General features: G+C 38.9%; 1 long non-coding RNA gene across 1 annotated transcript; it reads left to right on the top strand.

Moving 5' to 3' along the window:
* Positions 1-3,522: 3,522 nt before the first annotated feature.
* LOC135969048 (uncharacterized) lies at positions 3,523-27,863 on the top strand. Its single transcript, XR_010584113.2, has 3 exons — positions 3,523-3,871; positions 25,929-26,056; positions 26,973-27,863. It is a non-coding gene; the product is annotated as an uncharacterized lncRNA (long non-coding RNA).

Raw genomic sequence — 27,863 nt, 5'->3', positions numbered from 1 at the left:
TATAAAATACAGAAAGTAGAAATTACATCAGAAATTTAGGAGGAGAATATTTTTTTTTTTTTTTTTTTTTTTTTTTTTTTTTTTTTTTTTTTGAGACGGAGTCTCACGCTGTTGCCCAGGCTGGAGTGGAGAATATTTTGAAACATAGTCTTGAAAATAAGAAGCCGTATGTTCTCTAATTTATTTATTTAAAATTAATTTTTAATTGACAAATAATACTTTTATATATTTATGGTACATGAATACATTGTGGAAAGATCAAATCAGGCTAATTAACATATTCATCACATCACATACTCATTATTTCTTTGTGGTGAGAATATTTAAAATTCATTAAATTTTGAAATACAGGATACATAATTTTTTTTGTTTGTTTGTTTGTTTTGAGACAGAGTGTTGATTTGTTGCCCAGGATGGAGTGCAGTGGCACAATCTCGGTTCACTGCAACCTCTGCCTCCTGGATTCCAGCAATTCTCCTGCCTCAGCCTCCCGAGTACCTGTGATTACAGGCATAATCCTGGCTAATTTTTGTACTTTTAGTAGAGATGGGGTTTCACCATGTCGGCCAGGCTTGTCTCGATCTCCTGACCTCAGGTGATCCGCCCGTCTTGGCCTCCCAAAGTATTAGGATTACAAGGGCAAGCCACTGCTCCTTGCCGATACATTATTTTTAACTGTAGTCACCATGTTGTGCAATAGATCACCAGAACTTATTCCCCTTGTTTAAAATGGAAACTTTGTTCCGTATAATCAGTGTCTTTCCTTGCCCCAACCACCTCTACATCCCTCAGTCTCTGGTAACAACCACATTCTATTCCCTACTTGTATGAGTTCAGCTTTTTAGTATTCCACATATCTTTTTAAGCAAAGGCTTATAGCTGGGCGTGGAGGCCTATGCCTGTAATCCCAGCTACTCGGGAGGCTGAGGCAGGAGAATCACTTGAACCCGGGAGGCGGAGGTTGCGGTGAGCCGTGATCGCGCCATTGCACTCCAGCCTGGGCAACAAGAGTGAAACTGTGTCCAAAAAAAAAAAAAAAATACCAGCACTTTGGGAGGCCGAGACAGGCGGATCAAGAGGTCAGGAGATCGAGAACATCCTGGCTAATACGGTGAAACTCCGTCTCTACTAAAAAAAAAAAAAAAAAAAAAAAAAAAAACAAAAAAACTAGCTGGGCGAGGTGGCGGGCGCTGTAGTCCCAAGCTACTCGGGAGGCTGAGGCAGAATGGCGTAAACCCAGGAGGCGGAGCTTGCAGTGAGCTGAGATCTGGTCACTGCACTCCAGCCTGGGCAACAGAGCGAGACTCCATCTCAAAAAAAAAAAAAAAAAGTAAAGGGCTAAAGTGCTCATGTAGTTTTGTGAGTGCAGTCATGAAAAGATGTCTCAAGTCTATTGTTAATTTGAAAAAAAAAGTTAAAATATGTATATTTATGGAATAAGCACATTCGTTTAAACTCTGCAAATGTATTTTTACATGTAAATGTATCTTTAAAAAATATGGAAGGTAAATGACTAAGATGTTAACAGCATTTAACTTTGAGTGCTCTGAGTGGCATATTCTAAGTTATTTACTCTTATTTCTTAAAATTTATGCAATATTTTAAAATTCAGAGTATACAGATAAAACTCTGCATTCTTCTTAAATAAGAAAACCATTGATACTTTGGGAAAAAAAGAAAGCCTAATTCAAGAATCAGAGAAGAGAGTAAATGTTCACCACTTGTCTAAAGTAAACTACAGTAATCCTTTATGAGAAATTATATCTGCCACTTTTGTTAGTCAAAACATCACATTCTTATGATATACTTCTTCATCCAGAATGTCTTTTCCAGGGATCAACTTTATAAATAACATGGCAATGTATGCTGACCTAACAGATAAAGGGGTTTATATTTGGATACATTAAATAACAGGCAAATGGTTTGTAAAATATCCAGTGTGCATTTGGGAGTTTAGGGAGGAGGACTGGGAAGTGTTGGCTGTATTTTGCTTATAGTTGGTGTTGGTTACCCTGAATTGAAAATGGACAGACATAATCTATACAATCGTATTTTGGCTATACTTGGCTTCCGGAGCACAGAAATGTATTTTGTGTTTGATAATTTGTATTGTTTCTTCAATACAGAGCTTATTTTAAAGATATTTTGTTCCTTGAGAATGAGAGTATAAATATAATCAAAATGTCTAGCATAGCCATATCTTATTTTCACCTATAAGTCACTCTTCTGTAATATACTTTATGAAGTCAGATTGCTATGCCTCTAAAATGGTCAAATTTTAGGAGCTATTTTAAGTTGAAAAAAAGCCACTGGCCTGTGATGCTTAAAGATGATCAAACCAACTGTTTTTAGGTCAGTTACACCAAAGGTGGAGTGTTTAAGGCAGAGGTGAAAGGTAGATTTAATTTAAAAAGAGGAAGGGCCATCTAGAATGTCCTGTTTCAAGGTGCTGTTTTTAAATTCCAACCTATACTAGTAGTTACAGCTTTTAGAGAACATACTAAGTGCCAGGCATTGTGCTAAAAGTTTTACATGTGTTTTCTCTTTTAGTTTTCACAGTAACTCTGAGAGGTAAGGAAACTTATTACCATTAGCCTGTTTAAAAATGGGGAAACTGAGGCATAACATGCCCATGATTAAATATTATTAAGGGTTTCAAAAGAAGTTTGCTCGACTCTAGAGCATCATTACATTATAAAATCCTGTCTTAGTATCTGTAGGGGATTACTTCTAGGACACTCCTTGGTTACCAAAATCCGCACATGCTCAAGTCCCTTATATACAATGGTGGAGTATTTGTATATAACCTATGTGCATCCTCCCATATACTTTAAATCATCTCTAGATTACGTATAATACCTAGTATAATTCCTACACGTCACTTCATTTGCATGAATTCAACACAGTACTTGGTGTGTAGCAAATCAAGTTTTGCTTTTTGGAACTCTGTGATTTTTTTTTTTTTTTTTAACAGTACTTTCGATCCATGGTTTGTTGAATACAAAGATACTGAACCCATGGATAAGGAGGATTATCCCTCCCTATAAGTACCGCCAAAGAACAACCTTTATTTTATTTTCTGGCTTACCCAACCAAAGTTTATTTCTTGCTCTCATTACATGTCTAGCACAGGTCAGAATAACTTCTAATACTTTAAAAACAGTACTTGAATCTAAAGAGGTGGAGAAGTTCAGTGACCTAAGGATAAAATATGTTTAATTGAACAAGAATATTTGCACTTGGAACTGTGAAGCATTCCTTGAAGACGGCCTGTGCCTAATCTAAATCCAGGAATGTTAAATGATATCCAAGAGAAAACTGCAGCTTAGGAACTGAGGCCAGTAAACAGCTGTGACCTCAGTCAAGCAGGCAGTGTTTTCATTCCGCAAGCTGTGCCTCATGCTTCTCCGGCTAGAGCTATGTATATTTAATTAGTGTCCTCTCACCTTCACAGTACATGTTTTTCCACTTGACAGTTTTTGAAACCAAAAGAATGTCCTTGAGAAAAACGTAGGGCCTATTGACTACTCAGCATATTCTTTTACTTGGTATTCAAGCATTCTAATGAAAGAATTGGGAATAATGAAAGACAGTGGGGCATAGAGCCACTTTAACTGACACCGTGAGGTCGGTCAAAGCTATTGAACAGTTTCTATTAAATTAGTTTGGCTTCATCTAGGCTAGTTAAAGCTGACATGCTGACAGATTAGTTTCTGTCTGTTTAGAAAAAGAGTAAAGAAGAGCATATTTACATTTGGAGGCTTAGTGGCAGTCACTTTACAAGGTCAACAAGAATATATCCATCACAGAACTGTTTGTCTCCTGTCGATACATTGGATGATCAGCTTCAAAGTATTTAGCCCCTCTCTAGGTGAGTGCATTTCTCCTAATGAATGTTATTTCGTTACTTATTTTAAATAATTTAACAGATGATTATAGTTTTGTAGTTTGTTGGAAATCCAAATGTAAATTTTAATACAGCAGTTCTACTTATAGAGATGTGGCATAAGATAGTGCCACCACCCCAGTAAAAAAGTAATAAATTAAGATGCTCATTTTCTTACCAATGTGAGTTTGTTCTTTGGCTTAGAATAAAGTTGAATATATGATTAAAAATGGAGACGAAATTGGTCCTATCTGATTTTTTTCATCCTATGAATCAAATTGCAAGCCATATGGAGTTTAGAATCTTTATGAACATAAGGGAAAATTAACTGTCATAGAGGGAATCTTAGCCCCTTCTAGGAATTCTTTGTATGTAGATCAAGAGCTCTTAACTCAAACTAGTTTCAAAAACTGACTCTTACACAAACCAATGTCTTGAATGCATAAAATAGCTCACTTATTTATGTTGCTCAAAATCAAAGGAAAACTTATTCTGGAGACATTGGAAAATGGGGTATATCAAAACGACCTTCTCCAGTGCATACATACAGTGAACAAAGTGTCTCTCCCATCACTTGGTGCTCTCTCCCTTCATCCCCCGTCTACCTGATTCCCCTTTCGTTGCCCAAACTTTTCAATGATATCATTCATCCAGGCCAAATCTCCTCATGCTTCCAAATTCTCTCTTCCTCTCTCCACTCTATCTTCATACTGAGTCACATTTTAGAGCCCATTTTACTATTTAATCAGATCACTCCTTCCAAGAGGTTAAATAGCTGATAGCTCCCCCAGAGGAACTTTATATTTTAAAAGAGAACAAATGCATTAATATCTACTTGTTAGAATTTTAAAACTGTCTCAAAATAAATTATTCTTTAAGAAGATTTCAAAGGCAAAGTCTTCTACCTGGCACTTCTAAATTGCCCTACCTACCTTTTTTTCCCGGACTACTCCACTCCGTTTGTTCTTATTTCCTCAGTCTCCTTCCCACAGATAAAATCAATAGGTCTTATTATCCAACTGAAGTTCCTCTATTCACCATTTCCCACAGATTGTGACAGATGGTCCTCGGGTTTCATATCTGCTCCATTAGTTATAACATTGCATAACAAGTTGCCTCAAAATTTAGTGGCTGAAAACAATAATAAACATTTTTATTTAACAATTTTGGTAAGTCAAGAATTTGGGAGAAGCTTAGCTGAGTGGTTCCGGCACAGAGTCCTTTGCAAGGCTTCAATCAAGGTGTGAACTGGGGCTGCAGTTACCTAAAGGCTTGACTGGGAGATGATCCACTTTCAAGCTCACTCATGTGGCTGTTGGCTGAAGATATCAGCTCCATTGGGATGCTCACAAATGGCTCTTTAATTCAGAGAGAGAGAGAGAGAAAAGAAAAGGAAGAGAGAAGAGAGATTGGAAGAATCCAAGTTAGAATTTTTATTTTATTTTTATATAATCTACTCTTGGAAGTGAAATCCCATTATTTCTTTTCCTTAGAAGCATGTCTGTGTAGGCCCACCCCACAGTCAAGGGGACATAATGACACAAGGCCAGAATACTAGGAAGTGGAGAATATTGGGGTTCATCATAGAGACTTTTTACCACATTTGTGTACACACAAATGAAGGGATGAGAAGGTTAAAATATCATTCTTAGAATGTTTGTTATTTGAAGTTGTGTATACATTATAAACTTGGTTATATCTATAGATGTCCAGGTAACCTAAACCAGTTACTCTTAGATGACATGCTTTTTGAGAATGCATGCTTATATGATGACCATGTGTCACACATCATACAATATACTGTTGACGTAAATGTGAGTAAAACAAATCTCTGCCTGCAGGTCCTTCTAGTCTAGTGGAGGCGACTAAAAGGTAAATGAAACCTACTACAAAAAGCACATCCTAGCATAGGAGATTGACTAAATATTGTGGATAATGAAGTGCATAACTTTGCCTGGATATCTGGGAAAGGAATTGTAACTTGACCTAAGTAAGAGTGGTATGTGTGGAGGGGACAGAATAGGAGAGCGAATTACATGCAACAGCAAGGACAGCATGAACAAAGGTGTGGAGTCAAGAAGGCATAGTCACATTAAGGAACCCAATGTGTTCAACAAGAAGAGCTCTGTGTGTGTGATATAGGGAGAGAAATCAGAGGAGGCTTGAAATGTAGGCAGGGAATGGGTAATATCAGGCCTTGGGTGCTATATTAAGGGTTTTGGACTTTACATTGAGGTTAATGATGCACTTCTGGAAACATCTGGATTTTACATTGAGGTTAATGATGCACTTCTGGAAAAATCTAAGCAAAAAGTTAAGAAGGCTGGTAGTTTAGAAACATCGCTCCAGCTACAGTGTGGCTTGCAAGGCAAGGCGGAGGGGTAGTTGGGATTATGGGGCTGTAATATAAGGTTAAGGAGCATGTGCTTTGGCTTTAGACAATTGCTCTCCACAATTTACACAGAGTGGCTAAATCTCTTAGAAATCTTCAGATTCCTCACTGGTCAAATGCAGATGGGTATAGCATCATCCTCATAGGGTTGTGATGGAGATTATAGGAGCTGATAAATACAAAGCACTTAGTAGAGTTTCTGACTCATAGTAATTGCTCCATAAATGATAGCTCTCCTTATTCAGCCTATTTCAAAAGAGACCAATTAAGAAGTTTTTACAATAACTCTGGTAAGAGAGGAGGGTGACCTGGATTATAGTGTTGGCATTACTGAAGGACAGAAGTGGATGCCGTAGAGAGATTTCCAGGAGGTAGAATCAATAGGTCTTAATATCCAATTGGAGTTCTTTTATTTACCATTTCCAAGTAATCTATTAGTAACCACATAAGACTGTAGCTTTTGTTTGACTGGAGAAAAGAACTAGTGATAGGCTGAACTATATGACATCAATACAGACCCGTAATTGCTTGATGCTGATATAAAACTTGCACTTTAATCCTGCTTTGAGAATTAAGGTTGACTGAAACTGTTCCTTTCTCTCACTCTCTTCCTTTATATTAATGTTACAAATCACATAAAGAATACTTGCTTAATTAAGGAAGAAAAGTATTTAAAAACCTAGGAAATAAAAATCACATATTATTCTTGATAGGTCTTGATAGACGACTGGGCCTTTTGTTTAATTGTTGTCAAAATCGAATGGCTAAATAAACAGTTCTCCAAAACAAACAAATAAAAGCATGTTCTTTCCTTTTGAAGATGGCCTCTAATAATTAAATGGCTTATATATAAGGTGAAAAATTTAATTATTAAGGGTATATTTAGAAGATATGGTAGGCAGAATAGTTTCCACTTTTTTTGGTGGGGTGGGTAGAGGGCGCTATTCTGTGAATCCCAGAAATCTGTGAATTTGTGATCCTACGTGGTAAAAGGAACTTTGGATATGGAATTAGGTTAATGATGTTGAGATGGGAGATGATCCAGGATTATCTGAAGGTGGGGGGGTGGCTAATGTATTAATTAATTCACAAGATGCCTTTAAAAATGTAAGAGAGAGGCAAGAGTCACAGAAGGATATGTGATTATAGAAGTAGAGGTCAAGGTGATGAGATTGCTGGCTTTAAAGATGGAGGAAGGCACATGAGCCAAGGAATACAGATAGTTTCTGGAAGCTGGAAACGGCAAGGATATTGATTTGCTCCTGAAGAATCCAAAAGGAACAGAACCTTGTCGTTAACTTGATTTTAGCCCAGGGATACACATATCTGACTTCTAACATCCAGAAATGCAGGATAATAAATTTGTGATGTATTATGGCACTAAATTTTTGGTATAATTTTGTGGCAGTAGCAAAAGGAAACTAATACAGATGTCTTCCAATCAGGATTTAGTTTTTTTTTCTTTTAATTTAAATTTAATTTGTAGCAAATTTATTGAGATACAATTTACATACCATGCCATTTACTTACTTAAAGTGTACATTTCAAATTGGGTTTGGAATATCCACAGATATGTACAGCTATTACCAAAGTGAATTTTAGAACATTTTTATCACCTCACAAAGAAACCACATACCCTTTTTCTAACACCCTCCATCTTACTTTTCCTTCACCAGCCCTAAGCAATTACTAATCTTTCCTGTCTCTATTCATTTCCCTTTCACAGATTTTTATGTGTAAGGAATTACTATAGTTTGCATATTTGGCTCTCCAAGCCTTATGTTAAAATTTGATCCCCAGTGTTGGAAAGAGAGCTTAGTGAGAAGTGTTTAGGTCATGGGGGTGGATCCCTCATGAATGGCTTGATGCTATCGTCCTTGTACTTGTGATAATAAGCAAGTTCTCATTCTATTAACTCCCATGAGATCATACTCGCACCCTCCCCTACTCTGCACCCATTCTCCCCCACCCAGAGCGGCTTGAGAAAAAGAGCCTTGCACCTTTCCCTTCTTTTGCTTCTTCTATCACCACGCGATCTCTGTATGTTAGAAGTCAGATATGTACCTCCCTGCCAGGAGTAGAAGCAACCTGAGGTACTCACCAGAAGCCAAGGAAATCAGGCTGATGTGGATAATCCTTGCACATCAGTCTGAAGGATTATCTCTAGTATTTCCTGTAAGTCTGATATGTTAACAACATCTTAATTTCATCTTCATTTTTGAATGAGATTTTATAAAGGAGATTTTCTAGAAGGAAATTTTCTATAATTCTTGACTGATAGTCATTTTCTTTCAATTCTTTGATGATATCACCCCACAATAGTCATATGTTGTTCAAGATTTATAATGAGAAGTCAGCTGCCAATCTTATTGAAAAAACTCATTTCTGTTAAATTATTGTCCTTTGCTGCATTCAAGATTTTTCTCCCTGTTTGACATTTTCAGTTTGACTGTAGTATGTCTTGGTGTGGTTCTCTTTCAGTTTATACTATTTTGAATTTGTTGGGTTATTTGGACCAGTAGATTAGTGTTTTTCATCAAACTTAGCAAAATTTCAGCCATGATTTCTTCAAATACTTAATCTGCCCCTTTTCTTTATTTTCTCCTTCTGTGTGTCCATTATGCATATGTTGGCATTCTTGATGGTGTCCCACTGGTTTCTGATGTGCTGTTTTTTTCTTTACTCTTTTTGTCCATCAGGTAGGTTTGCTGATTCTTTCTTTTGTCACTCAAATATGTTTTTGAGCCCCTCTAGTCCATTTTTAACTTCAATTATTGTATTTTCTAACTCCGGAACCTTTATTTGATTCTATTAAAATAATTTATCTCTATTGATATTCTCTGAGGAGACATTTTGTCATACTTTTCTTTAATTCTTTAAACATGATTTCCTGAAGTCTTTGAAGATAGTTATATTAGCTGATCGAAAGCCTTTGTCTACTGAGTCCAAAATCTAGCTATCCCTTACTGCCATTTTCTAGTGGCTTTTTATACCCATTAGTCTGTGGTGTATATTTTTTTCTTTCCCTGTCTTGTAATTTTTTATTCAGAAATGAAAATTTTAAGTATATATTATGTCAACTCTGGTATCTTATTCCTATGTCCCCAAGATTAGTGATTGTTGGCTTTGCTCTTATGGTTGTGCTATTGTTTTTTGTTCATGCTTATTTGTTTAGCACTCTCCTGCACCATTTCTCTAAATTATATATTCTCTCTAGTGTATGGCCTCTGGGATTACTGCCAGATTTTTTTATAAGTACTAATTTTTATTTTAAGCCTGGATTCCTAGTGATCACACCTGGGTCATTGTAAATTTAGTGGTCAGCCAGTGATTGGCCAGATTTCCTTAAATGCCCTTCCCAAATGACTTCTACCCTTTGTCAAGAGAATCTGTGTGAGAAAGTGTGTCTTCACACTTTAGGGAGCTTTCAAAAAGGCTTTAGCTTTCACTTCCCGCTTTTACAGGGTGGGAATGTCAGTCAGAGTTGAGTGACTTGTGTTTTGCCCTCTTCTGGGCATGTACATATTGTCATACATATATGCATCATTTTAAATCCCTTGGAATCTTTTGGAGCTTTTCCTATGGTCATTTAATTCTCCAGGATTTGCTTTTCAATTCTCATTCAGGTACTTACTTGCCTCAATCGATATCACAGCCTTAGATAGCTGAGATGTTGCCAGCAGTTTATGATTTTTGTGTGTGTGTGTGTGATGTACTAGGTTAGGCATAGCATTTTTTTCTCACTAAGCTGAGCTGTGTGTCAAGCACCCACCCCACTCTGAGAACGGAGATTTCTAAGGGAGCTGTGAGTTCCGATAAATTATTGACTGTTCTCTGGGGATTGTGCACTAACAGAACTCCAAAAGTAGTTAGAGCTCTCCATTGTTGGAAATGCCATTCAGTTATGACTCCTGCACCACTGAACTGGAGAGGGAGGGTGGAAATAACCTCAGGTAAAAATGTTACAGCCGCTCTTGTCTTATTGAGGTTCAATAGTTTCTCTTTTATAGACAATTTTTTAGGTTGTTCTGTGGGTTTGTTTAATTGTTAGAGTACTGAAATGGTTTATTTTCATTGGTTTTGCAATAAAAATAGTTGTTTATCAGGTTGTTTTAGTTGTACAGTCTTGTACTGCATAATGATGTTTTGGTCAACAACAGATCACATATACAACAGTGGTCACATAACATTATAATGAAGCTCAAAAATCCCTATTGCTCAGTGACATTGCAGCCATCCTAATATCATAGTGCAATGCTTTACTCAGGTGTTTGTGGTGATGCTAGTGTAAACAAACCTACTGGGCAGTCAGTCATATAAAATGATAACACATACTATTATGTGCAGTACCTAATACTTGATAATAAAAACAATTAGTTACTGGTTTACGTATTTAATATACTTTTACTGTTATTTTAGAGTGTACTTCTTTTACTTATTAAAAAAGTGTACTGTAAAGCAGTATGCTGTGTTATGCAGGCAGCAACCTCTTACATCTTATGTTTACTGAATCTCTTAATTTCGTCATTTTCTATTGCGCTTGATTTAAATCTCTTGATATTTTGTTCATCATGGCCCTTCAGAGTCGAAAATCCACTGCTAATGTTGCCAGTAAGAGCCACGGTTGAGAGCTTGACCTGGAATCAAAATTAAAAGTGATCAAGGGCCGGGCGCAGTGGCTCATGCCTGTAATCCAGGCCGAGGTGGGCTGATCAACTAAGGTCAAGAGTTCGAGACCAGCCTGGTCAACATGGTGAAACCCCATCTCTACTAAAAATACAAAATTAGCCAGGCATAGTGGCACACACCCGTAATCCTAGCTACTCAGGAGGCTGAGGCAGGAGAATCACTTGAACTCAGGAGGCGGAGTTTGCAGTGAGACAAGATCATTCCATTGAACTCCAGCCTGGGCAACAAGAGCGAAATTCCATCTCAAAATAAATAAATAAATAAATAAATAAAAAGGTGATTAAGAGCTCCAAAGATGAAAACTCAGTGATAGTTATTGCTCTCCAGTCACACATACCCCATTCCACCATGATGTATGATCTTGAAGAACAAGAAGAAAGTGATGGAAGCTGTTGAAGGATCTGCTGCATTGAAAGCAATACTACAAAAACGATGAAGACCCCCCAAGAAAACTGGCAGTGAAGGGCTTAGCAGAAGCCTTTGAAGACCTCAACAAGATTTTTAAAAATGTTATAGGGACCCCCAACAACAAAAGGTCCCATTAATAGAGAGGAATGTTTATGGTGCATTAAGCAAATCTGTGATGGAACAATGAAATAAACCAAACAACTAACCATGGACATATTTCTGACAAGAGTGATACATCCTGAAGAAGAACACTCAGGCATGTCCTTCACAAGGTATTTCAGAAGAAGGCATTGTTATCATAGGAGATGACAGCTCTATGCATGTTATTACCGCCTGAAGACCTTCCAGTGGGATAAGATGTAGAGGTGGAAGACAATGACACCAATGATTCTGACCTTGTGTAGGCCTAGCCTCATGTGTGTGTTTGTGTCTTAGTTTTTACACAGTAAGTCTTAAAAGTAAGTAAATAAATAAATTTAAAATAGAAAGCTAAGTATGGTGGCATGCACCTGTAGTCCCAGCTACTTGGGAAGCTGAGGCTGGAAGGTATCTTGAGCCCAGGAGTTTGAGGCCAGCCTAGGCAATACAGTGAAACCCTGTCTCTTAAAATAAATAAACAAATAAATAAAAATAGATAAAAGCTTACAGAATAAGGATATAAAAAAGAAAATATTTTTGTGCAGCCATGCAATGTGTTTATGTTTTAAGTGCTATTTAAAAACAAGGGTTAAAAAATTTAAAAAGTTTATAAAGTAAAAATGTCACAGAAAATTAAATTTAATTATCATTGAAGAAAGAAAAATATTTTAAAAATAAATTTAATGTTGCCTAAGTGTACAGTGCTTTTAAAGTCCACAGTAGTATACAGTAATATCCTGGGCCTTCACATTAATTGATGAGCAATTCACTGACTCACCCTGTGATGGTTAATAATGAGTGCCAACTTGATTGGATTGAGGGATACAGAGTATTAATCCTGGGTGTGTCTGTGAGGGTGTTGCCAAAAGAGATTAACATTTGAGTCAGTGGACTGGGGAAGGCAGATCTACCCTTAATCTGGTGGGCAGAAACTAATCAGCCGCCAACAAATATAAAGCAGGCAGAAAAATGTGAAAAGGGGAGACTGGCCTAGCCTCCCAGCCTACATCTTTCTCCCGTGCTGGATGCTTTCTGCCCTCAAACATTGTACTACAAGTTCTTCAGTTTTGGGACTCGGACTGGCTCTCCTTGCTCTTCAGCTTGCAGACAGCCTATTACAGGATCTTGTGACCCTGTAAGTTAATACTTAATAAATTCCCATGTATATGAAATATCATATATTACAGATATATCTATCATATCATATTGTATATGTATCATATCTATATATCTATATCAGGTATAGATATATTGATATTTCTATATATCTATATAACATATATGATATAGCTATATATCATATCATATGTATCATATATATCTATATATAATATCACATATATCATATATGTCTATATATCTGTATCATATTATATATAGCTATAAATGATATAACTATAGATAGACATGATATATTGATATATCATATCATATATATCAAAAACATCTATATATCATATATATCATATATCTATATATAGATATAGACTGGCTGCACAGAAGGTTTACACTACCATCTATCTAGATATACATATCATATCTATATATATCATATAATCATATATCTATGTATCATATCATATATATCATATATCTATATATCATATATCATATATCTATATTGTATATATCTATATAATCTGCATATTTATATATCATCTTATATGGTATGATATAAATATATAGATATATGATATAGAGATCTATGTATCTCTATATATAGATATATAGATCTGTCTGATATATAGATATACATATATGATATATATGATATATATAGATTTATGTATATATAAGATAGGTAAATATCTATATATGATATCTCTATATCTTATATATCTATATATGATATGATATAGATATATAGATATGACATATGCTATATATAGATATATCTATATGATATATGATATATACTGTATATAGATATTTTGATATATCATATCATATATCATATAGATATATCTATATATAGTATATATCACATATATCTATATATCATATAGATATATATTACATGAATATATCTATATATGGTATATGATATATCAGATATATATGATATAAATGATATATAGATATATACAATATGTATATCATATCTATCTATCTATCCTATTATTTCTGTCCCTCTAAGAGAGCCCTGACTAATACACACCCCAAGCAACTTTCAGTCCTGCAAGCTCCATTAATGTACATGCACCACACAGGTGTTACATTTTTTAATTTTTCATGCCACATTTTTACTGCACCTTTTCTGGGTATAGATATATTTAGATACACAAATACTTACTCTTGTTTTACAATTGCCCGCAGTATTCAGGACAGTAACATGCATATAGGTTTTGTAGCCTGGGAGCAATTGGCTATACAATATACCCTAGGTGTGTAGTAGGCTATACCACCTACGTTTGTGTAAGTACACTCTATGATGTATCCCTGTCACTGAGTGATGCATGACCGTGTTTACAGTGTTTTACAGGGAGAGCAAGTTAACCAAGTTTCTCATTCTACCGGGCCTGAGATTCTACCCCTTACCATTTTATTGTGTTTTATAATATTTCTTGTAATTTGATTTAAGGCCTACCTAGATAATCTAGAATAATATCTCCACATCAAGACCCTTAACCTAATCACATATGCAAAGACTCTTGCCAACTAAGGTAACAAGTCACAAATAATTTCTTCTGTTCCTCCTTCTGATATTTCTCTTTTCTTAATTGAATACTTTTAAAATTCTATCTTGATTTACTTACAGTACCCTTCTATACATTACTTTGTTTATCTTAGTAGTTGTTCTAAGTATGACAATATACCTCTATAACTTAGTATGATCTACTGGTATTGTCTCTATCTCTTCTGGAACTTTGATGTTAGGTCTTTTGCTATTGCAGGACTCTAAGGCTAGTTTCATTTTTTTCCAGTCTATTTTTTTATCTCTTGTTCATAATGGATAAATTCTGTTATTCTTTTTTCAAGTTTCTTGATTCTTTTCTCTTTTCTTTTTAATCTACTGTTGAGCTAATGTAGTGAATTTTTGTCTCAGGTAATGTACTTTTTAGTTCTGTAAATTATACTTGGCTCTATTTTATTTCTTTCACTCCTTTGCCAAGATTATATATTTTTTCCATTAGTTCCAACAATATTTATAATAGATCACTGGAGCATTTTTATAAATTCTGCTTCATAATATTTGCCAGATCATTGCAATATCTAAGTCATTTGCATTTTGACCTCTGTTGTTTTTTCAGGTTGTAATTTTCCATTTTATGGGATATGATGAGTAATTTTCTATTGTGTCCTAGGCATATGAGACTTCAGATTCTATTTAAATCCTCTGTTTTACTAGCGATTCATCTTATTTTAGTGTGCAAGTCTGGTCTCCTCTTTTGAGCTGTGTTTCCAATAACAATTTACTATCCACAGCCCTTGCAGTGCTATTTTGGTTTACTTTGTGTAGCACTTGTGAGGCATTCTGAAAGAGTGATTTTCTACACTGTAGTTTAGTTCTCAAACCTTTCTGTGTGTTGATACTAGTCACATTAAGGTGTGAGTCATTCCAGGGTCTTTTCAGTACTTCCTATGCAGATATAAAGGATCCCTGTCTCCAATTCACTTATCTTTGATATCCTTCCTTTACTCTCTATTTGGGAGGGAGATGGGCCCCTTTTGATAGAACTTGGAAGTGGGTGCAAGTCTAGACTCACTACTTGGTCTTTTGTTATAATGTACCAACATGGAAGTGGAATTTTAGGTAATTCGACATGGCTTGTTGGGGAGTGTTAGTAAAGACTTTCACTTGGCCCTCACTGATGTTGCCAATGGGAGAGAAAATTACCTTCTAACGGTACTCAGTGCCATGTTATTTGGTTGTCTTATTTATTCTACTGGGTTTTACTCATAAATTATTTTATTCTATGTAATTTTGCAATTTTTTCATATGGTCTTCATATTTATTGGTGCTTTAAATGTAAGAACTATTTGATAATTATAATTAAGGATTTTAGAATTTGACTTAAATATTTCTTAATTCCTTCATGCTCCTTTAATAAATAAAATATATTTTTTAAAGAAATTATCACTTTATCTTGTTCTCACTGGGAAGGTTGGTTAATGTACTGCGAATGCCATATAACTGATAATTGAGTCTTGTTTTTATTGAAAATCAGACTAAGTTAGAGTCTGCTCAGGAAATTTACTGGAATTTAACTTGCGTTTTTTTCAGAGAACAAAATCTAGAGTGGGTAAATATCTTGCTTTGCTTCTTAAAATCATTAGTCTCTTAAGATTAATTGAATCCAATAATTCTCCTCTTGATTCATATTTTTTTGTGTAGTTGTTAATTGTCAGATTATGTAGAAGACGGAATAGTAGTCCTCCAATGATATCAACATCCTAATCCTAATAATTTGTGACTTGTTACTTGTCAAAAGCGATTTTGCATGTGTAATTAGGTTAAGGATCTTGATGTGGGGAGATTATTCTGTATTATATAGGTGGGCCTTATATCCAATTACAAGGGGTCTTGAAAGATAAAAGAGGGAGGCAGAAGAGTCAAAGAAGGAGATACTATGATGGAAATATAAATCAGAATGCAATTGCTAGCTTTGGAGATGGTGGAAGAGAGCATGAGCCAAGGACTACAGGTGGACCCTAGAAGCAGGAAAAGACAAGAAAGCAGATTATTTCTTTGAGATTGCAGAAAGTGATGCAGTCCTGTTAACGCCTTGACTTTAACCCAGGCCTGATGTCTGATGTCTGGAACTGTGTGATAAGAAATTTGTGTTATTTTGAGGTACTAAGTTTATGTTCATTTTTTACTGCAGTCATAGGAAACTAGCATTGAGGAGTGATTACTGCTTGAAGTTGTGTTCAATGCGTGATGACTTAGATCGCTTTCTATAACTCTCTTAAATGACTAAAAATACCTGTTTTGATAAAATGTACAAGTCAAAAGTATTGCATTCTCACTATGGTATAAACCTCTTGGGTCTTAATTGCCCTTTTATCTTGGTAATATTTATACCTTGAACAACAAAAGTAAAAGTAAAACAAACAAAAAACTCAAAACTCTACTCCAGTTCACAAGTACCTTTTTCTCAACCCAGTTGCGGAGGTAGGTTAAATCATTCACTCAAACATAGATTTTGGTTAGGGGCCTTAACATTAAGAGACTATCAATTCTAACTTCTAATTATTAAGCAGTAGTTAAGAGCATGGGTTCTGTAGTCAGAGTATCTGATGTTTTCTCAAATATACCTTTGGAATTAAGTGGGAATGTTACAGTAGGTAGTTAGTCAGGCATGAGCAGGGCAGGAGAAGGCCCTCCCTACACCCCTACCAGGAAAGTCACGTGACCATCTGGTGATGGCCAGGTGGTTGCTAACTGATTCTCTAAAATAATAATTGGTTGCAACCAGCACCAGGGGAAGGCAGTCTCCCTATAGATAGGAAACATCTGTAACTGGTAATTGGCACCTTTCAGGAGTCGGGCGAATAAGCTCAAGCATGCACGCTAAAAGACAAAATGATGGAGTATGACCTTCCGGGGTCTTTCTACCAGAAAAGAAAAGAAAGTCTCAGGTGGGCATGCATAAAACTTCTTAAACACACACCCCACGTGAGCAACTTGAAGGGTAAGTGTAGTGTTTGACTTTTTGACTTGAGGTTTTATATGTTGGCATACTTTCAGGGTCTTCTGTCCAGGCTACCACACATGCAGGTTGCCCACCCTGAGGGAAGAATCATGGAAAAAGAGACACAAGACCCCGTAAGTATGCCAACATATAAAATCCCAAGTCGAAAGGTCAAACACCACGATTGTCCTCCAAGTCAACCACTTGGGTCTCCTCCAAATGTACTTTCCTTTCTTGCTTGCGCTAAACTTTTTAATAAGCTTCTGCTATTGTTCTGAAACTTTCCTCCATGTCTTTTTCTGCCTTATGCCCCCTCAGTTGAATTCTTTCTTCTGAGGAGGCAAGAATTGAGATTGCTGCAGATACATAAAAATGTGCCACTGGTAATGCAGATATTCTCCACCACTAACGTATTGGTACCATGTGACTTGGATACCTTGCACCCTTAACATATTTGATGCTGTTTGGCTTGGATTGTTCCCTAGTGGTAAGAGATCTCTATGCCTCACCTTCATCAGCTGGAGGCATTTGACCCCCGTGTGTTGTTTTCTTCTCCCCTTTCTCTCTCTCCTGCTCACTAACCATCCCCCAGAACGATTCCTCTTGGCCGTAAGTAACTCTGTTTCCCACAGCTAATTTCTCAGCTCACCATGATGAGTTGCTCCTGGAGGTAGGAAGGACCTTAGGGTCCACACCAAGTAGATCTGAGGCACTGATGACCCTTGTGGAAAGGAGGCTCAAAAGAGTGGTGAGGCTAAGATCTAAAAGCATGCAATGTCTTGGGGTTTCCTCTGTTTTTTGACTAAAATTAGCTCTTTTCCAAAACCCTGCATGGCCCAATGACCCATTCTCCCGTTTTCTCTATGTGTGTTCTGAAATGTCCTTGTGCACCTGACAGACCATCTGCCTCAGGCGCAAGTCCACCTCTTTGCTTTCACTTTGCATGCCACATGACTTCTTAAACACACACTCGCCATTACTCTCTGCATTTCTGTGGCAGGAAAGACATGGACTCCCTTAAAGATATCCCCTGAGATTTTAACTTGTTTTTACCAGCTCAGATGACCTCCAACTCTTCTGTCTGCTGGTGTATGGCCTAGACAGACCCTAAGTGGAATTCTAGCTCTACCAGCATCTTATAACTTGCCATATGCTTTTTATTTCTGTTATGCCCTGGGGTCAAGTTTTTGGTGACTTTTAAAAGCAGTTTGTTCACCTGCATAGGGCTTCACTCTGAATCTTTAAGGATCCCACCTACTTTCTTTTTGTTTTTTTTCTTTTGAGTAAGCACCACTTTGAGAGGAGGGGGAATTTGTCCTTTATTTGCAAGTTCTTATGCCAGCCCCGTGCCTTCCAGAGGTTACTATTTTCTGCCCAGAGGGTGAATAAACTTTGCCCTTTTGCATCCAAGGGCCGCTATTTTCATGAGCATATGAAGGCTTTCCATGAGTATTCCTCTTGTTTCCTTCCATTCCTCCTATAGCCTCCATTTCTCTAATTACCTCCGCACCCTTCTCAAGATACATCAAGAGCTTCAAAGTAATATTCTAAGGGAGGGGGAGGGAAGTCCACCCCCTTGCAGTAATTAGCTGAAAAGCAGACTTATAAGAAAAAAGATAATCATTTTATTACTAAAATGCTTTGAGTGAGAGTCACTATAAGGTCATGGAAACAAGGATATAGGCTGGACGAAGGCAGAAGACACAAGAGATCCATAGGACAGAGATTAAGGGTTGTCCCAGGCTAACAGATTACCATTGAAACAGAGATGAAAGGTTATGGGGTACAAGGTAAAGTTATGGGGTTTTGGGGTGTTACTTTTCTGGCCAGAAATCTCTGTGACTGGTGGCGCCTTTGCCCAAGTTTTGCTCGGGCCCACTGGGCCCATTCCGCCCACTTGATCTGCCCTCATCTCATGCTACCAGCCTGGATCCCACACTTTCAAGGGAGACTGCAAGTGAGGTGTGGAGCAGCGAGGGGTGTGTGAGCAAGTATGGGGTCCAGCCACTGCCCAGTGAGACACTCCGGCTACTGCTGTGGGATAGGCAGCTCCAGGTGCTGACACGAGTGTTGGCTGTCTGAGAGACTGTGGCTGGACCAGGTGCACCACACGCAGCTTCCTAGGCTGGCGCCATGGAATGCAGTGGTGTCCAGAAGCGTGGAGACACCAGGAACTGTAGGGACCCAAAGAGGGAGTCACAGCCCTGGCTTGGGGAGCTCCCAGATCTGGGGTCCCCAAAGGGCCCCAACTTTTATCTTCTCTCGCAATGTGGTGAGCAAGGGCATGTGTCAGCCCTGTTTGTGTTACTGCTCTTTTAGCCTCATCATTCAGTGGTCCTGAGTTCTTGTCCTGTGACCAGGAAGAATGAGGTATGCAGACAAGTGGAAGGTGAGCAAGACGAAAAGGGGCATTATTGAGCGATAGAACACCTCAGAGGAGACCTGCAGTAGATAACTCCTTTCTACAGTCAGGGCATCCCGGCGTGTGTTCAGCTCCTAGCAGAGAGGAGACCCTAGAGTAGGAAGCTCCCCTCTGCAGAGAGGTCATCTCATTAAGTGTTCAACTCCCTGGAGTGGAAAGCTCCTCTCTACAAGCAGGTCATCCCATCATCTCTGCAGCTCTTAGCAGAGAGGAGGCCCTAAAGTGGGTGGCTCCTGTCTGCAGTGAGGTCATCCCATTATCTCCCCATTGCCTCTCCATCCTGTCTTCAAGTGTGGCTGAGTCTGACGCCTCCCACTGGGCAGCCATGGGAGGGCCCAGGGAAAAGCACTACAAGTTCCCCCTATGGTCCATGGAACTGGTGGCCCGGCACCCAGGCTTTAGGTCCTCTTTGGCTTGAAGGTGGGGCTTCAGCAGGGACCCACCCCTTTCTGCCTAAAAGCTTGTCTGCCTCATGCCGTTATTCAATGTGCCCAGGCTGTTCATGCCAAGGGGCACCTGCAGGCCAGCCCGGGGCAGTCCTCAGCACCTTCCTGGCCTCCCTCCTGTGCTTGTCGACATTCAGTGTCTGGAGGGGACCAAGGTGGCAGGGGCTTGTCATGTCAGTGTTAAACTGAGCATGTCCAGACCCAGCCAGGCTGCAACAGTACTCTGGCTCAGGCCTAACCTTGTTCCAAGAATGGAGCAGATGCTGACAGCAGGGAGAAGCCAGGCAGTGGAAGCAGGCATCCTCAATCACGTAGGGGGCAGAGGGGCCTTCCCAGGTTTCTGAGAGTGCAGAGATACTTGGGGCCACAGCCATGGCAGGGTGGCTGTAGCTGCACCCGGGGAGCTCCTGATTCACCAACTTGGAATGGTGGGGCTCTCACTTGTCCCTAGCTCCTGCTGGTTCTTTGGTGCATGCAGCCCTGGTCATGCCCCTTCACAGCCTGGGACAGGGGCTCCAGGTCCTCAGTGGACCCAGGTTGGCATCCAGGGCAGGGGCAATGTCACCGTGAGCTCCTACCAATCTCCAACATTCAGGAGTGGCTTGGGGCTTCCCCTCATCTGGCTCATGGTTCTCCCCAGGGAGTGCCTCTAGAAGCGAATCGTGGGCCCTGGTCCCGGCGGTCAGGAGTGCCAGGATTGGTAGTCACCCTGATACAGGGCAGACCCTGGGGATGCAGCCCCTGGCAGCCCCATGCAGAGCCTCCTTCCGAGGCACAGGAACCCAGCGCCCTCAGTGGGGTGAATGTTGTGGCTGTGCCACTGACCAGGTCCCCGAAGTGGACACTGCTCCCAGTTCCCATCCTGGGCCCCTGAAGCATGGCCCCAGCTCCAAACCCCAGGCCTGGCCCCCATGCTCCATGTGCAAGTGTGTCACTGCCCCTGGACCAGCTTCATTTTGGGGTCTCTCTCTTCCCGACTGCATTGCTCCCCCACTAGCAAGTGATTTGGCCTGGCCCCATTGTGGTGGCCCCCGGAAGGGGGGTCTCCGGAAGGTTCCTAGGAGTGGGCTCCAGAGACTGTCTGCCTCCTCTCCATGCCCTCTCCGCAGCAGCAGCGGGTGAGAGTAGCAACAGGGGATCAGGGTCTGGAGCGGTGGAGGCTCTGGGCCTGGGAGTGGGTCCCACCCAGCAACACAAGAATGCGGGTCATGCAGTTGGGTTCCTCAGGGCACAGGAGACATGTGGCACAGGAGTTTCACCACCGCCTTTGCTGCTCCCGCAGCCACTCCTGCCACCACTGCTCAAGCCTCCCCACTGCACCCAGCATGATGTCAGTGGCCACTCTAGATGGTCCCCCACTGCCATCAGTAAGACGGGTAATTTTGAAACCTCAAGGATGGACAGGGGCCCAGTGTTCACTTCAATATCTTCTCTGTTCTCAAGTGGGTAATGGTGATTATATGGGACCAAGGGTACACAGTAAGACTGGTTCATTCTGGAACCCAGGACAATGTGGGACTCCCCATTCAGGATAATAGGAAAAAAAGGGGGACACCTTCTATTTTCTTTTGCCTTTTTTTCTCTTCTGTTTTCTCTTTGCAGATAGGTCATTGCATCTCCATACCACAGGACATGCCCCTTGGGTGGATTCCCCCAAACGGGGAAAAGTTTGATTTCCCTGAACCTTAAAAAAACGAGCTTTCTCTCCTGTAATATTGTCTGACTTAAAATGAACTGGGAGAAGATGACAAATGTCAGTCTTGGGACCCTGTGCTGCTATGCAGGAGGTCCTCAGAGTAGCCTCTTCAGTCTTTTATAACGGACGGTAGAATAAGGAGGACAGGGCTAAGAAAAAGGAGAAATGCAAGGACAAGAGGCAGGCTCAACTATTGGCTGCTTTAAAAGCTGGCTAGCCCCTTCCAGGTTGCCCTAAAGACACTCCTACAGTACAAAGCTGAAGGTAACTCTGGAGGACGAAAGTAAAATGATAAATTTCCCTTTTAGGTTCAAGAGCAGCCTACTCTGTGCTAACCCCCTTCTCTGAGCAACCCTCCTCCAAATTCTGTTCGGTGGGGCAAATGGCATCCCCTCCCTTCAAAAGAAAAGATTCATACCCCTTTATGTTACTTGAGGGCCCAATTACCATTCTCCCACTGGTCCCTGGTCATTATTTCCCCACACCTACTTGGGGTAAAAATGTAATTTCCAAGATCGGTGCTCACTTATTATTTACCCAACCTCAGAATTCATCTTTCTCTCTAATAGCCCTAATTCCCCCTGGGAAAGCTACCAAAATTGTTAACCAGTAACTTTAACCTAGGCAGTCCTCCCCCAGGGGTCTAGAAATAGCCCACACTTCATTGGAAAAGCCCTAGCAAAAATCTAACTGAGCAATCTCTTGAGGAGGGATAACTTCTAAAGTATTCAGATAAAGCACTTTATCTGCTCCCCTTTTACAGGAATTACACAGCCTTCTGTGAAATGGAAAATGATTTTTCCATTGTGTTGCGGCTTGGCCACGAAGGCTATGGAGTGGCAAGCGGGATCACTAGAACTGCTCAGGGAAAGGGAACCCAGAAGCCTGGCATGCTGGCAAAAGGATAAAAATTTCATACCATACTTCTGGCTTCTCTCTCTGTACAAAGCAGTTGTAAGAATGTTATAAACCACTGTATCCTCTGCCCCTCCATGACAACTTCTGACTGCCCTTCTTGAATTTTTCTCTTAGCCACCTTTGTAGACTCAAAATCTTATAAAAACTGTTTACCACCTCTACCCTGTACATTCATGGTTAAGTCATAACCTTAGTCAAGGCTTATTGGTTTCATATGTGAGGCAACTTTTGGTAAAGTTCAAAGGTCAGAAATATTGGCCATTTTTGGCCTGGCTAAAGTTGGGTAACAAGAGATTTAAAACGACTTCTTTTTTAAGAGCTCTATGGTTAAAAGTCAGCTTGATTGGCCGGGTGCGGGGGCTGGCGCCTGTAATCCCAGCACTTTGCGAGGCGGAGGTGGGCGGATCACGAGGTCAGGAGATAGAAACCATCCTGGCTAATGTGGTGAAACCCCGTCTCTACTAAGAATACAAAAAATTAGCCGGGCGTGGTGGGGAGCCCCTGTAGTCCCAGCTACTCGGGAGGCTGAGGCAGGAGAATGGTGTGTACCCGGGAGGCGGAGCTTGCAGTGAGCCGAGATTGTGCCACCGCACTCCAGCCTGGGCGACAGAGCGAGACTCCATCTCAAAAGGAAAAAAAAAAAAAAAAAGTCAGCTTCATTAAAAGCAGATATACCAGCTATACATATACTTAAAAGGCCTTTGTTTTTTCTCTTCTTGAATCTTACTTTTCTGAATAAAGGAGTTTTTTTTCTTCTCAGTTGACTTAATTTTTTTTCCATTTCATCTTATTGCCACTCTTGATGCACACACGAGAGGACCCAAAATAATTTCTAACAGCTTGGGACTCCTTGGGAAAGACAGAGGAGGTACCACAGACCCAGTTCAGGGAAAAACCTCTGTTTTCCTCATGGAACTCCAGAAATTAAAAGTGGATAGATTCTTCTCAAAACCTATGGCTCTGTTATATTTTGCATTGTGCTGACTGATGTTTTTGGCTTTCGGGAGTATCAGAAATTACTTAGCATTATGACAGAATTGTGGTAATAACTAAGTAGGAAATATGCTTTTATGGATGACTAACGGCAGTTATGGGGGATACTCGGTTCTTTGGCATTTAGATTAGAAAAGCATGCTCTTGGCCACCTGGAGGATGTAGAGACACCCCACCTCCCATTGAGAGATAAGACTCCCGTACAAAATGTGCTGATTCTCCTTTTGGGGATCTAGGATCTGGTATAAAAAGGACCCTCAATGTTTGGAGATCTGTTTTGTCTTCCAGCTGTGCTTATCAGGTTCTGGAAACTGCATGTTTTCCCAGCCCTGTTTCTCAAAGGGCTCCAGCCTAAAGCCAGTAATACAATTAGGAAACTTAAAAACTGGCAAATGAAAAATCTTACAACTATTGAATCTTCTGTCCGTCTATGTATTTATATGTGTTGTGTCCGTTGTTTACATAAAGGAGTTCTAATTAATTGGTTTACAAAATAATAAGCACTTAAATCAAATATCATTAGAAAAATAAGAACTGTAATGCCTTTAGTTCACATAACTTTAGCTCATGTAAAATTCATAGCTTTTCACAGTTGAGGTTTAGCCAATAAAGACAGTTTTAAAAATTATTGGTAAAAAGAAATGTCTTCAACATTTAGACATTTGGTCTAAATCAGGTCAAATATTAGGTTTGCCAAATGCTGTAATGTTATAAACTGCTTCTTTAACTTGACAATTGTTCAACTTACCTGCTTTAGAGCCATTAGATTCTAGGTAAAGCCTAGGACATATGGAGTTAGCCATAGCCTCTGGCTATGCGGGAAAGAGTCAGACCTTATTGACACTTCTGTCTGGTGTCCTAGGCTCCATGGGTGGTACATAACTAAAATCGTTTACTTACCATGTTTTTCACTGAAAATAAAAGTTGCTGAGTTGATATTCTAACATGTAATTGAGACTACTGAAGAAACAGTTTTACACACAAGGTATGTGAGAAAAGTAAAGTTTTTGATAAAGATTATGAGAAGTCATGGGACTGTGGATTGTTTTGCCTAGATTAAAAGGGTTAAGGATTGTTTGAAGTTCGATAGGATAAACCTGAAGGGGTGGACATGTTATGGAAGGTTTATAAGAAACAAATTAGTCATGTAAAAGAAATTCTGTTTGTGAACATATTGGCTAAAGTTAAAGGGGCATTATTCAGTTTATTCGTATAGTAAATATCAGAATAAACACACAACACAGTTTTCTTAAAACTCTGTCCTACTCTTTAACAAAATATTGTAAAGGGGTATAAAAGGTTTATAAGAATCTTACCTTATAATCAAACTGCTTTAAACTGAATAGATTTGCTTGCAAGGTTTTATTAAAAATTGGATTTAACATCAAAAGTATACTAATGCAAATGTAAAATTTGATTTTCTCTCTTGAACAAGATTTTCGTGTAATATTAAGAAATAATGGAAGATTTTTGTTTGCCTTTTGAGTAAACTATAGGAAAAAGAAGAGGAAAAAAGAGACAGGTTGTTTGGAAAGCTGGCTTCCCTCTTAATGAGTATAGGATTTTGCCTTAAAAAAATTTCTAAGTTATTGTTTTGGCTAAGTAAATGACTTATGGTAACCTGGGATTTGATTTTATAATATTAAGGTTTTTAAACCTTTGATATTTGATAAATTTTCCAAAACAGAATTATAAATTATATATTTTTTCTAACTTAATTAATCTTTTAGATATTGTGTCCTCTAAAGTCCAAAAATTACATATTTGGTTTATTTTGTATAAAAATCATATAGGAAGCATTGTCAAATATGAAATGGTGTTTGGCTTTCTTTGGGCTGTATTTGTATAAATGTTATTGGTATGTGTTCCAAAAGTATGAAATTCTGATATCACTTAATTTTATGTTATTCATAATTATAATTGTTATATAAAATTGTTGTGTGCCACAGAGGTAACAAATTTTCATGTCAATTGTGTCTTTAATTGTGGCTGCCCTAAGATTTTTTATCATTCACTGACAATTGTTGCCTTGTTTTAATCCTCTTCAAAAGATGGTTTATAATCAGCTATAGGAGTTTGACAGGTGCTTTTGGATGCAAGTTGCTGATAACTTTGGATATTATGACATTAAAATAAATGAAACTTTCAGGATTCACTTATTTTACATGGAGAGCTAAAATGTTAGTGAATATCAAGAAGAACTGGGGTTAACTGAATGGACTAAACTAATAGGAGACTAAAGTAATCTTTTTTTGGCTTTTTGCTTAAAATGATGTTGATTCTTTTTTTTTTTTTTTTTTCCAGAGCCAAGAAAACTTTTCCTTTGAGTTATTTATAGCTTTTAACAATTGAGTATAGTATACTCCTGTGGACAAACTTTGGAGCACATACGTTCTTCTCTACCTGATTTCTCTAGAATGTGGAAAATATTTGTGAGTATTCTTAACTTATGGGAATCTAGTTGTTTTCCTAAGTGCAATAAGAATGTTTTCTTTTGAAACAGGACACAATTGGAGAAACTGGTTATCTTTCAAAGGCTTTGACTGGAATGGCATGCTTTCCTTTAAGGAATTAAACTTGACTTACAAAGCCAATAAAAGCCCCTTGGGAAAACCGGCCTCATATTGTCTCCACAGTCTCTGTACAGGGTAACCTGACCTATGGTAAGTAAAGAATGTCACGTTCTAACAGGCCCAGAAGCCCCAACTTACCTTGAAACCTCAAGAAGAGAAGAATTTACCCAACTCATACATACTTGAGGGTACACATTCATGGCTGGGCTTGACTTTAAAGAAATCTTATTTGAGACTTCTCATGGAACAAGTTTCCATCAAAGCAAATTTTAAAAGCCTACATGAAAAATAATTATTCTTGCTGCATTTTATATAAATAATCAGGCCAAGTATAATGAGACTAAAGTTTATTTTACAAACAAATCCGTCCTATAATTTGTTTTCAATAATAAATGAGGACTAGAGAGAGACAAATTATATTTCAAAAATTATGGCACACCTGTTATTAGACTCTAGTCTCAGCAGGTTTTAAGTTTTTGTCTGCATTTTAGACTAACCCTGATTATTCCTGTGAACCAGCCAGTGATCTCTGGCTGCAACTCAGAATGAACAAAAGGGATGTGTAATGTAAAAATCTGGATCAATATTCTAATTCTGGGCACACAGGAAGTGGCTAGCAACCCCATGCACCCAGTGTCTTATTAGGCATGACTGTAGCCATCAGCTACCTTGATGTGTTGGCAGCCTTGGGATTTTTAGAACTGCCCTCATCCCCCTTTTGCATTTTAACATTCTTCTAAATCTAATAACCTGATTTATCTCCTCTCATCTTCAGGGCATCAAGCTCCAGATGATACTCAGTGAGGAATACTGTCCTCTCAATATTCAAGAGACATCCTTCTATAGGGAATCCTTGGACTGCCTATTGGTGAGATAGGACAGAGGTGAAATCCTACCCCTTTCTTCCTTGGACCTGGCTGGATACCATTTTCACCAACCCAAAGAGCCATCCTCCTGCCTTGACAGCTAGCAAGAGGCCAAGACCCACAGAACCACCACCATTGCTTCTCTGTCAGCAGGGAGTAGTTACAGAACACTGGCCTTCATTCATTCACACCAAAAATTTGGGGTCTTGGACTCTTGGAGAAAAAATATTACAGTCGGTAGTTAGCCATGAGTGGGGCAGCAGATGGGCCCCCTACTCCCCCACCAGGAAAGTCAGGTGAATGTCAGGTGATGGTCAGGCTGTTGTTAACTGTCTCTCTAAAATAATAACTGGTTACAGTCAGCACCAGGGAAAGGAAGTCTCCCTATATAGACTAGAAACAACTGTAACTAGTAATTGGCAGCTTTCAGGAGTTGGACAAGTGAGCTCGAGCATGAATACTAGGAGACAAAATGGCAGAGTATGACTGGGGGCATTCCACCAGAAAGAGAAGAATGTCTTTGGTGGGCACGTGTATAATTTTTTAAACACACTGCGCATGTTCACCTTCCAAGTGTTAGGCCACCACACAGTGGGTGGCCCACCCTAAGGGAATAAAAATGGGAAAAGGGATGCAAGACCCCAGAGATATGCTAACATATAAAACTCTAATTCAAAAGGTCAAACCCAGCACTTGTCCTTCTAGTCACCTGCTCAGGTCTCTTCCAAGTGTACTTTCTTTTCTTTCCTGCTCTAAAGCAAGGAAAGAAGTTTTTAATAAAATTCTGTTCCTGCTCTGAA

Source organism: Macaca fascicularis, chromosome X, assembly GCF_037993035.2.
Source record: "Macaca fascicularis isolate 582-1 chromosome X, T2T-MFA8v1.1".
Classification (NCBI taxonomy): domain Eukaryota; kingdom Metazoa; phylum Chordata; class Mammalia; order Primates; family Cercopithecidae; genus Macaca; species Macaca fascicularis.
The sequence above is the reverse complement of the archived record's forward strand: the minus strand, read 5'-3'. Positions and strand labels throughout refer to the sequence as shown.